At 44.3% G+C, this 14,848-nt stretch overlaps 1 pseudogene; it reads left to right on the forward strand.

Moving 5' to 3' along the window:
• The window catches only part of LOC100718255 (2-acylglycerol O-acyltransferase 2-like), a 40,758-nt pseudogene extending 27,862 nt beyond the window's left edge, over positions 1 to 12,896 (forward strand).
• The last annotated feature ends 1,952 nt before the right edge of the window (positions 12,897 to 14,848 follow it).

Here is a 14,848-nt window from a genome sequence, read left to right on the forward strand (position 1 = left end):
ACTCTTTGATTTGTTGATCCTTTGGATTGTTTTCTTAGTCTCTATTGCATTGATTTCTGCTCTGATTTTTATAATTTCCTCTCTTCTTTTGGCTTTGGGCTTGACTTGCTCTTCTTTTTCTAGCTGTTTGAGGTGTAGCATCAAGTTATTTATTTGTATTCATTCTGTTTTCCTGATGTGGGAACTCAGTGCAATAAATTTTCCTCTCAGGACGGCTTTCATTGCATCCCACAGATTCCGGTAAGTTGTATCTGCATTTTCATTTTCTTTTAGGTATTGTTTGATTTCTTCTTTAATTTCTTCTGTGACCCACTGATTACTCAAGAGTGTGTTATTCAGTTTCCATGTGTTTGTGGGATTTTTGCAGTATCTTTTATCGTTAATTTCTAATTTCAGAGCGCTGTGATCCGATAACATGCAAGGGATGATTTCAGCTCTTTTGCACTTGTTTAAATATGTTCTGTGAGCTAATATATGGTCTATTTTAGAAAATGATCCATGTAATGCTGAGAAGAATGTGTATTCTGATGTTGTTGGGTGGAACATTCTGTATATGTCTATCAAACCCATTTGTTCACAGGTGTGATTCAGTTCTGTTATTTCTTTACTCATTTTCTGTCTGGTCGATCTGTCCCTTGGTGTCAATGGCGTATTAAGGTCTCCTGTTACAATTGTGTTACTGATAATTTGAGTTTTCATTTCTGTTAATAATTGTTTTATATAACTGGGCGCTCTGGAGTTTGGTGCGTATATATTTAAGATAGTTATCTCTTCCTCTTGGAGTTTTCCCCTTACGAGTATGTAGTGACCTTCTTTATCCTTTATGGTCATTGTTGGTTTAAAGTTCACGTTGTCTGCAAACAGAATGGCTACTCCTTCCTTTTTTTGGATTCCTGCTGCATGAAGAATTGTTTTCCATCCTTTGACTTTCAGTCTGTGAGTATCCTTCTGGGTTAGATGGGTTTCCTGTAAACAGCATATGGTTGGATTTTGTTTCTTGATCCATTCTGCTAGTCTGTTTCTTTTGGTTGGTGCATTGAGACCATTTACATTAATGGTTATTACTGTGAAATGTTGGTTAATTGTAGGAATCTTATCTTTCTGCTGTTGCATCTTTATCTTTCTGTTCTGTTTAATTATTTGCTTTGCTTAGTGGTTTTTTCCTTTGTGTATCTAAACTGTCTTTCAATATTTTTTGCAGGGTTGGTTTGGTGTTCATGAAGTTCTTCAGCTGTTCTTTGTCATGGAAGTATCGTATTTCACCATCTATTTTAAATGATAGTTTTGCAGGATATATCAGTCTAGGTTGGAAATCATTTTGCTTTAGGATCTGGAATACTTCACTCCATGCTCTTCTTGACTTTATTGTTTGTGATGAGAGGTCTGCTGTGATTCTGATAGGTTTTCCTTTATAAGTGATCTGTCTTTTCTCTCTGACAGCTTTTAATAATCTATTCTTGTGTTGGATTTCTGGGATGGTGATTATTATATGTCTGGGTGTAGTTTTATTTTGGTTATGACTATTTGGAGTTCTATATGCTTCACTGATCCTGATGTCAGTTTCTGATCTCATGCTTGGGAAGTTTTCAGCTATTGCTTCTCTAAATATCCTCTTGATATCCTTTATGTTGTCTCCTTCTTTTTCATTAATCCCTATCATTCTTATGTTATTCTTCTTTGCATCGTCTTGCAGTTGTTGAATTGTTGTTTCCTGATTCCTTGTTATTTTCAAAAGATCTTTCCTTTCCTGTTCACTAGCTGCAATCCTGTCTTCAAGGTCTGAAATTCTATCTTCACTTTCATTAAGGTGGTTTTTACAACTTTCAGTGGAGTTTTTTATTTCCTGTATAACTCTGTGCATCTGCTTTATGTATTCTGTTTGTTTCTTATATTGCTCGTCTAGGGATTCTATCTTTTTGTTTAGTTCCTCCAACTTTTTATCTGTGTTTTATTTAGATATATTTAGAATCTCTTTCATTTCTTTTATCATTTCTTCTTTTATCTGGGATATTATTTCGAGTTTGAATTTCTTTAAAGCTTCCTGGAGTTGCTTGTCAACTTCAGTAGCTATTGTGTCTGATATATGAGGAGGATGGCATATATTTTCTTCTAAATACATTCCTCCTAGGGTTTCCTGAGATGGGCTGGAGGTTTGAGGTTGTAATTTGGTCTTTTGTTTTGTCATTTTCCTATATTTCTGTGTTTCAAGTGTTATTTGAAAGCTTCCTCAGGATCTGTTGAAAATCCCCTTCTATGTTTGCAGCTACTGAGACTCTGGCACCACTCTACCCCAGGCCATTGGGCCTGCAGAACCAATGGCCCTCCTCTGCTTGTTCAGAACTCCGCGGTTCCAGACAAGCTGGGCCTCAGGGACACTGTGCGCCCACCTGCCCCTTGGTAGATCCACAGCTCTTGAATCGCAGCCGGGTTAGGGTACTCACCACAGGTCGCAGTGCCTCAGGAGCCTGTGATCCCTCCCTGCTTGCAGAGATATCCACGGTCCTCCAGACAAAGGAAGGGCCTTCTGTGGGCACTCCAGATCTGCCCAGCTCCTCCTCTGCACGCAGATGGCTAGGCGCAGCTGGGCTCAGGGGATAGTGTAGGCCCGCCCACCCGGTTGAGCTCTGCAGACCTCCAGGTGTAGCCGGGATGTGGAGGCGACTGTAGTGGCCTCTAACCCACTGCTCCACTTCACTGCACCCAGAAGCCTGGGGGGTCCGGAACAGTCTGAGATTTGGGCAGACTGTGCTGGCCACTCACCACAGGCGGAGGGGCCTCAGGAACCTGGGATCCCTCCCTGCTTGCAGAAATATTCACTCCTCCAGACAAAGGAAGGGGCTTCTGCAGGCACTCCGGATCCGCCCAGCTCCTCCTCTGCACGCCGATGGCTAGGCGCGGCTGGGCACAGGCCGAGGTGCCTCAGGAACCGGGATCCCTCCCTGCTTGCAGAAATATTCACTCCTCCAGACCAAGGAAGGGGCTTCTGCTGGCACTCCAGATCTGCCCAGCTCCTCCTCTGCACGCTGATGGCTAGGCGCGGCTGGGCACAGGCCGAGGTGCCTCAGGAACCGGGATCCCTCCCTGCTTGCAGAAATATTCACTCCTCCAGACAAAGGAAGGGACTTCTGCAGGCACTCCGGATCCGCCCAGCTCCTCCTCTGCACGTTGATGGCTGGCCCCCCTGTTTCTTTCTAACTATTTTTTTCTGAATGCAAAAGTAATGTGTACTATAATACATTCAAACACAGTGTGTGGCCTTAAAGTGAGGCTTCCTACCATCTCAACTTCCGGATAGCCACTATTAACAATTTTAGCTCTGTAGAACTGATTTTCTTCAACTGAGAGCCACCCACAGACTTTGAGTTTTACCCAGGGGGAGAGAGTCTTAGCTGGGGTCATTACTTTAGTTTTTATATTTAAATATATGCTTTTACATTAAATTTATATATATTTAAAATTTTATCATTTCACATTTTATTTTAAACAGAAAAAACTAAAAAATAACCATAAAACAGTTTCAAAACAGGCTAGTACAAGTGTAAGAGTGATCAACACTATTCACATTGTTATATACACAATATTTGTTGAGAGTACAGGATATAGGCATGAAACATTGTATAGCAAATTACAATACAAAACTTTGCCCTCAGTGAGCCAACAGAAACCAACTGTATAACTATCTTAACCATCTTGCATTTATACGTATTTTTTCCTTCTCTCTTCCTTCCTTTCCCCTTTAGTCCATCACGATTTGTCTTGTCTTTTGAATAGTTTCTTCCCAATTCACCATATCTATTGTGCATCTTGGATCTTATTTACTTTTTCAGATTCTCACAGTAGTGAGTCAATATGAGGTCTGCACATGTGTGTCTGATTTATTTTACTTATGAGTATGGTTTCAAGTTGTATGCATTTACTCATAAGTCTCAAGTTTATCTTTTTTATTACTGAGTAATACTTCATTATATTTTATAAAATGTTTTTTATCCATTACTCAGTTGAAAGGCATTTACAATGTTTACAAGATTTTTAAAAAAATTTTATTTAAAAGGAAAAAGAGAAAAAACAGACCAAACAAAACAGTGTAAGGCTACAAGTAATACAGAACTATAAAAAAAGAGTAAGAAATCACCAGTTAATAGATTACACATTATCATCTTAGAGATAGTGGTTCAAGTTACAGGATCAAAGCATACAATGTGGACATTAAAACAGTGAGACTGCAAACAGTTGTGTTCAATGATCCAATCAAAAACATTAATATGGTCATCTATTTAACACACCTAAACACACTTGCTGTTGTATCCTTTAGAGCACTTTTTCCCCCTCTCTTTATTACAACAAAATTTACACATTTGGGGTTTTATTACTCCCATAGTTCTTACTACCTTTTTTGGAAGAGAATAAAATCAAATATGACAAAACAAAGCTGTCAGTCAAAACCAAGGATAGACATAGCACATGATGTAAAAACAGAGTATGAGGTTATCAACAATGGTTACCATAATGCCTCTTGCTTCCTTAAGAAGAATTGTCTATCTCATTAGATATTATAAAGTTGAACAAAACAATAGAGAACAAGACCAATAAAATCTAAACATTATAAACATTACAGGACTTCAAAAGAGGATAATAGTCATACCAGAATGGGCATCATAGTGAATCTTATTGCCTTCAAAGTAGTTGCCTATACCCTCAAACTTGATACTATCATACAGAAAGAACAGAGTCTAATCAGTCAAAACAAGATAGTGAGAGTATTACAGGACTTCAAATCAAGTTAATAGGAAATCAAAAAGTTACTATAATATATCCTGCTAACTTTTTTGATTTTTTCCCCTTAGTTAAAAAAAGTAATAAAAAAATTAAATAATTTTTTAATGAATAAGGGAGAGATTGAGATAAGAAGACATAACAACATAACAATATAGGTCAAAGCATGACAGTTTCAGCAACCTAGTGTTTCACCACCGAATAACCCAACTTAATAGTAGTTACCATAGTGTATTTTTTCTTGAAATATTTGAATATAACATCGTATACTATAGCATCAAACATGTCAAGACAGTGTAAAATCATTCAAGTGGATGAAAGCATTGTAGGGTATTTAGAAGCAGCTAACAGAAAACGAACAATGGTTTCTATATTATCTCCTTGCCTATAATAATTTTTGTTTATACTATCACATATAATAAAATCCAGCAAGATACAACATGATAAAACCAATGGACCAGAAGAGACATAGTTTGGTGGGGCTTCAAAACAAGATGGTATTAAATCAGCACTAGCTATTATGATGTCTTGTTTTCTTCAAAATAGCTGTTCATTTCATCACTGGCAATAATATCAAGCAGCCCAGAAAAAAGCCATTCCAATTAATAAGTGAAAATTTTATAAGGCTTCAAGGCCAGATAATGGGGAATCATGATTAGCACATACTTTTATATATTTGAATCATTTCCTGTACTAGGGAAACTATTCGGTATTTACACATGCGAGTTTGATTTATTTCACTTATGAGTATGGTTTAAAGCTGCGCCCATTTATTGATGAATATCTCAATGTGATCCTTCTTTATAGCTGAGTAGTACTCCATTGTATAAAAATACCATAACTTTTTTATCCATTCCTCAGTTGATTCCTCAGTTGTTGGATGTCTTTTTCTGAGTCCCCAAAGACAGGAACTAGTAGAGTTAATCCAATCTGAGCCCCCAAGTACTGGGCAAGCAGTGAATGCAGACTGCCTGACTAGGAGAAGACCTCAGAGGGTGAGACAGCTAGAGCCAAGCAGCTAGGTGTAGGGTAGGGTGACATGACTTTGGAGTCCACCTGGCCTCAGCCTATGCTCCAGAGTGGCTCTGGGTTGGCCATGTTCCCTCTCAGCTCCCACAACTACTTCATGGAGGAAGGATGGAAATAAAGCTGGGCTTCTTGCTGGAGTCAAGGACGGGACAGGATGGTGCTACCAGTGCAGGCCTCATGGCAGAGATATTCTGGTCTGGGGAGTGTCCCTGTCTTCTTCACAAACCTGGGATCCCTAATGCTGTGCTTCCCTCTCCAGGCCTGATCAGCATCGGGGTCTTCGAGGGCCTCCTGTTCACTAGGTTCTGGCTCTTGACTGTGCTGTATGCCTTCTGGTGGTTCCTGGACCGAGACAAGCTGAGGCAGGGTGGGGGGCAGGCGTGTAGAGTCATTCAGGCGCTGGGTCTTATGGAAGTACATGAAGGACTATTTCCCAGTCTTGGTGAGTACTGAGCTAGTTTGAGGTGAGCAGAGGGGACCCCAAACTCCACATCTTTGTGGGACAAATGGCCCTGTGTGCAATTAGTAGAGAACCAGGCTGGGAAATAGGAGCCTGTGCCTTCTCCATCATGTGGCTGGGGTGGGTAGGGTCCAGCTTGTCTCTGGCAATCGTTTCCCAACTACTGGAATATGGGGCCAATGAGAGAGTTTTTCTGTTCTGGGGATCAAACTCACAACCTCATGCATGCCAGGCTGGTGTTTACGTCATTGAACTAACCTCCCAGAGAGGATTTGAATGAGCTCTGTGGGATGTTATGTCTAGTGCATGTGTTGTGAAAGCACAAATCCATCAGCATCCCAGGTTTGCATTCATGTAATAAACTGCAAGTCGTAAGAGACCATTTACACTCCTCAGATAAGGAGGCTTAGATCCAGAGTGGAACACAGGTGGGGCCAGTGTTACATAGCAAGTTGTCTAGCAAATATTGCAGTCTGTATTGGCATGGCTAAGAGAAGAGGCAACAGAGCCATCAGAGTCTTCAGGTTGTGTCCTGTCCCTCCCTCTGGCTACTGTGTGTCTCTGGGCAAGGCCTTGTACCGTTCTGAGCCTCAGGCTCCCTTTGGATCCAGTTTGCAGGCATTTCTCCTTCTGTGAGTGCCCTCAGATCTCTGGCTGTCTGGCCCATCACACCTCTAGGCCCTGGACTTGAAGGCTGGTTCTGAGTGGATCAGATCCCTAGATTTGACTGAGCAGACTCTTCCACTGAGTCCAGACACACCAGACCCTGATTTGATCTCGGCAGCAAAAGCTTTGTTGGCCAGAGGGGATAGGATGGGAAGTCATGGAGATACAAGAGAGGCCAAGCAGGCACAGCTGGCTCTCCTTTGGAAATAGGACAGAGGAAATGTGACCTATGGAACCAGACATACTAGATTCTGATCTTGGGTCTGCCATATAGCACCTGTGTGACCTTGGGTGAGTTGCAGAGTTTGTCTGAGTGTGTTTTGTCACCTGTAAAATGGAAATGTTGCCAGACACTTCCGGGGTAGAGTTTATGCAGTTGAGACAAAGAAGGCAAAACACTGGCCAGTCCTCAGGACACTGGTTCAGTATTATTTCACTGAGTCAGTGGGACTCTGAGGAACCCTGGGCATGGCTATGGTGGGAGGGGTCTCTGGGAGCCTGGTGCCTTCACCTTTGCCTGGCTTCTCTCAGCCTGTCCACAAACCCAGCTCTTCCTGCCTCTCCAGGAATTAGGCCTCCAGTTGGGGAGAGAGTGGAGGAAATGAGTTCATAGAGGTTAAACAACTGCTTGAGTCCCAGGCACTTGGCATCAAAGTCAGATATCTTGCCTGGCTTCCTTGGTCAGTCCTATGTCCTCACAAGGCTTGGCAAGATGTGAATGCCACCTGTAGGCCCTGTACCCTGTGAGTCAGCCTCCAGGGCAAAGACCAAGTGGGAGGAGCAAGGTGAGACTGGGCTGGCTTAAAATGATTGCCTGTCAAGGGTTCATGGGGTCACAGGAGTTTACGGACAGAGCTCCTGGACTAGCTTGGGAGACTCAAGTTGGGGGCAGTTTGCCTCACCCCTCAAATGTGCTTCCTCTGCCGGGCCTACTCCTGAGATCTTGTCAGCAAAGACAAGTCAGGTGTTGCTGGATCCCAAGAGCAGCCAGGTTGTGTCATGGGCAGAGTCCCCTGTCCTCACCCCTGGGATACTGTGCTTTGAGATCCTAAACTCCCTTCCCTCCCTCACATCTCTCCAGCCTGGGGCTCCCCATACTGAACAGGAATGTCAGGTTTTCCCTGAGGAAGTATAGCCTTGGTGCAACAAGACATTTTTAGCTGCAAGGCTGGCAGAAGGGACATGAAGGCGGTAGCTCTGGCCTTTCTGTTCCTTCCCTAGCTCTTAAAGAAGCTTCTTAACTTCTGTACTGCTGACACTGGCAGAACATTAGAGTTGATTTTGCAGAAACCGGTTTCACAGAATTTCTGGCTTGTTCCACACGCTTTGGAACACCTCTGCCAAGAACGAGCATTATCACTGAATGGCCAAGAGAGGGCCAGAGGCTGTTCCCCTTGGCTTGGGCCCCTCTGAGCTGGGCACCTGCAGAGCTGGGCACTGGCCTCCAGACTTCCTGGCCCAGACTTCCTAGGATACTCTCCTTCCTGTCTGCACAACCTTTACAGCACAGCCCATGAAGTGCAGTTGGACTCAGCAGAAGGTCAGTGACCTCAGCTCTGTTGAGCTCCCCTTCCACTCCCCATCACTTGCATGCAGTTCTCCTGTGATACTTTGTGAGCTTCCATCAGTTTTCACTGGGACTTTAGGAAATAGCTCCTAAGGATAGAATTTCAAGCCAAACGAGGAAACCATTACTTGAAAGTTGCCCATAAGCTTCCTAAAGAACTAGTCATAGTGTCAGGCTAGGCCTCAAGTGCAGAAAACTGTTCCTACTCCAGGCTACAGGTGGCCCAAGTGCTGGGTGTCCCTAGCTGCAGAGGTTTCATCATGCAGCACAAACACTATCTACACAGGCCAAGGCCTTGAGGTGGGTGGGGGCTGAGTTCTCTGACCAGGTCTATGACTGAGGGTAAGGAAATGCTGTCCTCATCATGCTAGTCACTGTCACAGCCAGACATGGGGCAGGAACAGCCACCTCCCTGCCAGTGCATCTCCCAGCCCTCCTCCTCAAAGCCTTGTCAGCCTTGGCACCACTGACATTTGGAGCTGGTTGACTCTTCGCTGTGGGAACTGTCTTCAACCCTGGTGTCTGTTCACTCCAAGCCAGCAGCACTATCTTCTCCCAGTTGTTGCAACCAAAATTACCTGCAGATGCTATTAAATGTCCCATCAAGGGACAGAAAGTGATGAACTTGCCATAAATGACAACCAATGCTCTAGAGCCCTGGGTCTTGGCCTAAACTTTCCATCCTAACTCCTCCCTCTTCTCTACTCTTTCTTTCTTTCTTTTTTTTTTTTTTTTTTTTGTATTTTTGAGACAGAGTCTCACTGTGCAGTTCAGGCTGATCTTGAGCTTACTTTGTAGGCCAGGCTGACCCTGAACTCGCAAGGATCCTCCTGGCTCTGCCTCCTGAGTGCTGGCATTACATGTCTCCTTCATCTCAGTCATTTCTTTTTCTCCGCTCCACATCTTCCAACATCCCCACTGGAGTCTTCCTTGGAGCACAGCCTATTTCTTATTGCAGCTGCTAACCTCACCTGCTTCTTCTTCTACTGGTCCAGTTCCCTGATCATGAGCCCTTTTGCTGTACCGGTGCCCACTACATAATCCCATGCCCTTGCCTGCAGGGATACCCACCAGGAACAGTGTGTGTGTGTGTGTTAGTAAACATGGCACCTGGTCAGCTGGATGCACACCCCGGCTCCGCCTCTTCACTGCTGTGTGACTTGGAGAAACATTGCTGTGTGTCTGTTTCTACCACCTGTGACCTGGTGTAGTGATATCAACACTTCTCTCCCAGGGTGCTGAGGATGAAGAAAATTGGTGTATTCCAGGTGGCCCAGAGCAGGTGCCAGAAATGCGTCTCATCCACAGAGGACAGCACCTTGTCAGATGGTGTGGGTGGCTGCCTCAGGACTGGCATACAGGTTAGGTTTGGTTCACCAGATTGCTGTCCCTGCAGCTGATCAAGACTGCTGAGCTGGACCCCTCCGGGAACTATATTGCAGGCTTCCACCCCCATGGGGTCATGGCAGCTGGAACCTTTTTCAACCTGTGCACTGAGAGCACAGGCTTCTCCTCACTCTTCCCTGTCACTGATTGCCATCTGATGATGCTGAACTTGTGGTTCTGTATCCCCTTCTTCTACGATTACATCATTAGCTTTGGTGAGTCTCCCACCTAAGGAAGCTCAGGAAGATGAGGCTAGTGGTATAAGTAGCAGCTCTATAGTTTTTCCGAAAGCATGTGCAGTAGGCCAAACAACTCCCTGCAGCACTGTGCTAGGAGGACTCTTGCCTAAAGTGAGGGGCCATGAAAGACCCTGGGCCACTTAAACTACTGGTAGTTTCCTTCTTGTGTCACCCCTAGCCTTATAGTCTTGCTTCCTTACCCCACATTCTACTCCCCTCAGGATTGGTCACTGAAGACAAGGGGAGTGTCACTCACATTCTGAGCAGGTGGGGTAATGGGAACCTGCTTGCTGTCATCATCAGCGGAGGTAAGAAGATGCTGGATTGCAGGCCTGGATCCTACACACTGCTAATGCAGAAATGCAAGGGCTTCATCAGGGTAGCCCTCACCCATGGGTACGGGACCGAAGGGGATAGCACTTCAGGTTGGCAAGGATTACATTTTGGTAGGAAAACAGCAAAGACTAATAGAGATTCTAATGTGGCTGGGAGAATCTTTGTCCATCCACAGTGAAGATTATATTTTGGTGTTTCATGCCCAAATGCCTCAGGAAATTTCCATGAGGGATTCTCAGAAATCAATGGGACTCATGAAAAGTAGATGTGTTTCCCAAGACTGGCACAAGAGCTGAGACTAACAGAGTCTGGGAAAATGGGGTTGACATCTTATGGCAGAGATGTTACCCTGTTTTGGAGTGAAGCATATCTGAGAAACATGAACCAGCTAGTGTGGGAGAGATTTTTCTAGGAGGAAAATTCAGGTGTTTATCCCAAGGAGTACTGTCTACAGCAATCGGGGTTACTTTCATAATGCAAGTAGGAAGTTTTAGGCCTGAGAGGACACACCAGTTCAAATAGGGGGTTGTGGATGGTCTGGTCGCTGATCCAGGCATCCCGGTTCCAGCCCAGGCTTCTGTCCTCTGCTCTAACTCCTGGTCACTGAGACCTTGTGAGAAGCTGGATGATCTTGTATTTTATGGCATCTTTTGTTCCTCCTGTACATAGGGCAGCTCTGGCGCCAATCTTTTCCTTCGGGGAGAATGACCTATTTCACCAGGTTCAGAACTTTTCTGGCTCCTGGTTGTGCCATGTCCAGAATCGGCTGCAGAAGATCATGGGCATCTCCTTCCCACTTTTGTATGGCCATGTCGAGCTGTGGTTTGATGCCCTACCGTCATCCTGTCACCACCATAGGTAAGCCAAGACCAAGTCCAGGAGGGGCAGGAAACAGGGATAGTACCCTGGGCTACGTGCTGCAAGGGAACATGGAGACGGGCCAGACACAATCCTACCTTCTAGGGGATCACAGTCTAGACTGGGCAGGACACATACACAAACACACACACACACACACACACACACACTAACACATGAATCAACACAGCAGAGAATTCTAAATAAGGAAGTCTGTGGTTAAAACTAGCAGACAGAAAGAACCATAGTCACTGCTGATTGAGCCCTTCTCATGGGTCAGGGACCACTCTCTCACCTAGGTGCAGCAGCTCAGTTTATTCTACCAACCTTTGAAGCAGGATTTCATTCATTATTATTCCATTATTTTTATTACTTTCTTCACAATTATTTCATTGATGGTGAACTGAGGCTCAGAGAATTACGTGGCTTCCAAAAGATCACACTTCCTATGAGTAACAAAGTTCAAGTTTGAATCAGGATCTGACTTTTCTTTTTGTATTTTTCCTTTTTATGGGTACCAGGGATTGAACTCACGACTGCCTGTTTACAAGGCAGGCGCTTTATGCCGCTGAGCTAAATCCCCAGCCCCAGGATCTGACTTCTTATCATGCCAGAGAAGGAAGATTTAAATCTGAACCAGTGGACCTAATGAGACATATTTGGAGAAACCAGATACCAGGAATTAGAAATTTACAGGTTCTGAATTAAAGCCTGAGGGATCTTCCCTGTGCTGAATGAACCTGAACTTAAATGCATAAAGTTATTGTCATGTTTTTCACTAATTGGGTTCCTCCTTTGGTTTCTTCTTGGATTCCAGCTAAGTTTCTCTGACAAATTTTTTCAGAGAAAAGGTCCATTTGTCTCATTTCCACCCATGCATTTATTTGCTAGTTGATCACAGACTTGGGAATCCCCCACATCATGACCTTCCCTGAATCATGTGAATACTTCCATGAATTTTAATCCTCCTACTGCCTTAATTTGTGTTTCCAAGAAAGAATTTGGGAGCTGCCATCCTTGTCAGGCAGAGGCAGAGGAAAGTTAGGGTTTTCTGACTCCCGAGTGTGATAGGAGGGTTTAAAGCCTGATATTGCTTCTTGCTTATGTGACCAGAAACAAGACATTTATCATCTCTGACCCTCATTGCTTCACCAGTCAAGCAGAAATAGCAACAAGTTTTGTTCCCATAGGATTTTAGTAGAGTATACATGTTAAGCATGCAGTATACTCTCTGACACACTGAAAGCTGTCCATTGACATATCAATCAGAAACTTGGAGTTACTCCAAACCTCAGGGTCTATCACCAGAAATCAGGGTGGGAAGGGATAGCAGTAAGAACACTTTCCTGCAGAATGGCCTGCTCTAAAGGCTCCTGTGACCCATGTGGTTCCCACTCTGGACCCCTGCCCATCTCTGTGCCTTCCAGTGGGGAAGCCAATTGAGGTGCAGAAGACCCTGCAGCCTACAGAAGAGGAGGTGAACCGGTTACACCAGCACTATATGGAAGAACTGTGCAGGCTCTTTGAGGCCCATAAACTCAAGTTCAGCATTCCCGCTCACAAACATTTGGTGTTGTGCTGAATGCTTCCAGCTAGAGAAATGGTTACACCAAAGGTCAGGGCCAGCTTTTCAGGGCCCAGGAGGTGGAGCCCAGACTCCTACCAATCCAACCACAACTGGAAACATGGAGGAGGAGACCAGATTTTGCCAGCTCTGGTTTTCACTCTTACATCAAAGGAGACTACAAGTTTCCCCAGGTGAAATGTGAGAGGACTGAAAAGGGATGTCTTGTGAGACCTCCGTCCTCTATTCTCATGTCACTCCAAGAGTATGAAAAGCATAAAAGCAGAAAAAGAGAGAAGTGACATTTTTCTTCTTCTACCCCTAAATGATAACACAAAGGAAACCACCAGCCAGTCCTTTCCCTTCATGACCCTCATCCTGTACCCTGAATGGCCCTTTCTCCTCAGATTGGAAAGTGGGGAAGCACCCAATAAGACTTGCATTTACCCTGCTCACTTTTGTTTCTGGGTCCTCTGAGTTCTGAATGGGATGTGACGCTGGTCATACTTCATTCTCCTTCACCTCAGTTTACTCAACTGACTGAGATGACCTCAGAACCTCAGCTCTGACATCACACAAGCCAAAGGCTTCACCAGGGCACCTCTTACTCATGTTTGGTCACTCCAACCCCAGATGTGGGCACAAATGAAAGGCTCTGTAAGTGCTAGTTCAATGAATGAAAGGATTCCGTTTTAGTTCTCTTCTTTCTTACCCACTACAACAACCTGGCTGGCATAAGCCTGAGCTCTGACCTCCAGCCTGGCACTGAAACACTGACTCATCTTCCCCCAGGCTGGTTCAGAGTGGCCTGAGGAGATAATGTTGATATGTTCCTTCCTGATACATCACCCCAAAATTTAGGCCAGCACAGAGAACAAGAAAAGAGTGTGAGGTGTGTATGATGTGCATGACACTCTGATGAGAAGAATTCTGGGTTCCTCAGTCAGGAACATGTGTGAGTGGTGCAGGAAGAGGCTGGCTGCTTACCTCACCCTCCCTTTGTCTTGATCACTTATTTCATTGCTGGAACAAAATACCTGATATCCACAACTTTAAGCAGGAAAGGTTTATTTTGGCTCATAGTTGGTAAAGGTTTCAGTCTATAGGTAGCTGGCTACAGAAGCAAGGCAGAGGCATGACTCAGGCGACCTATTTGTGCCATATTTGTGGACAGCAAACAAAGAGATTCAAAGGAAAATCCAGGGCATAAATCCAGGCACACCTCCAATGACTCACCTCTTTCAAGCACACCCCACCTCCTAAGAGCAAAGCACCTTTAAGATACATGATCCAACTACCTTCCAAAAGCTTCACCTATGAATTCATGAGGCTCTTGAAGGACTTCTCCCAGACAGAAACCATTAACACCCCTAGTGTTGTACAGAGTGTGCCTACACCATGGGACAGGACCATTTGTGAAGCACTAATTAGGGTTCACTTAGGATCACTTATTTTCAGTGATCCTAAGAAACTCATATTGCCTTTACCTCAATTTTGTCATCTGATAAGTAGAATAATGCTCCTTCAAAGTGTAGTGAGCTGATTCAGAGTCACTCCATGTTTTTACAGAATGCTGCACAGTGTACGTAAATTAGGAGTTGGGTGACTTCGATGCATAATGTCTCATGAAGGCACCTGGTGTGCTGAGGGTCACAGTAGGAACAGGAAGAAAGAGCAGCAGAGTTCTAAGAATGGAGCAATGATGTTCTATCCAGGGTCAGTTGGGAGGGAGTAGTTATGGCCAAGCCTGTGAAGGAAGGTCAAGGGTAGCTAAGGAAATGAGTAGTGGGTCGTGATAGTTATCTACTGTTATGTCATCAGCTCTTCCAAGGCGACTGGCTGAAGACAGGAAAGATAATTACTTCTCACCACTCTGAGTCTTTTCTGAGGGTACAGCATTTTCTCAGGTCTTGCTTGAACAGCTACATTTGGCCAGTGGTTCAGTAAATGCTAGGACCTCTAGTGAGGAC

The sequence above is a fragment of the Cavia porcellus genome, unplaced genomic scaffold (genome assembly GCF_034190915.1).
Source record: "Cavia porcellus strain 051 isolate PalLab524CR breed Dunkin Hartley unplaced genomic scaffold, mCavPor4.1 scaffold_9, whole genome shotgun sequence".
NCBI lineage: Eukaryota > Metazoa > Chordata > Mammalia > Rodentia > Caviidae > Cavia > Cavia porcellus.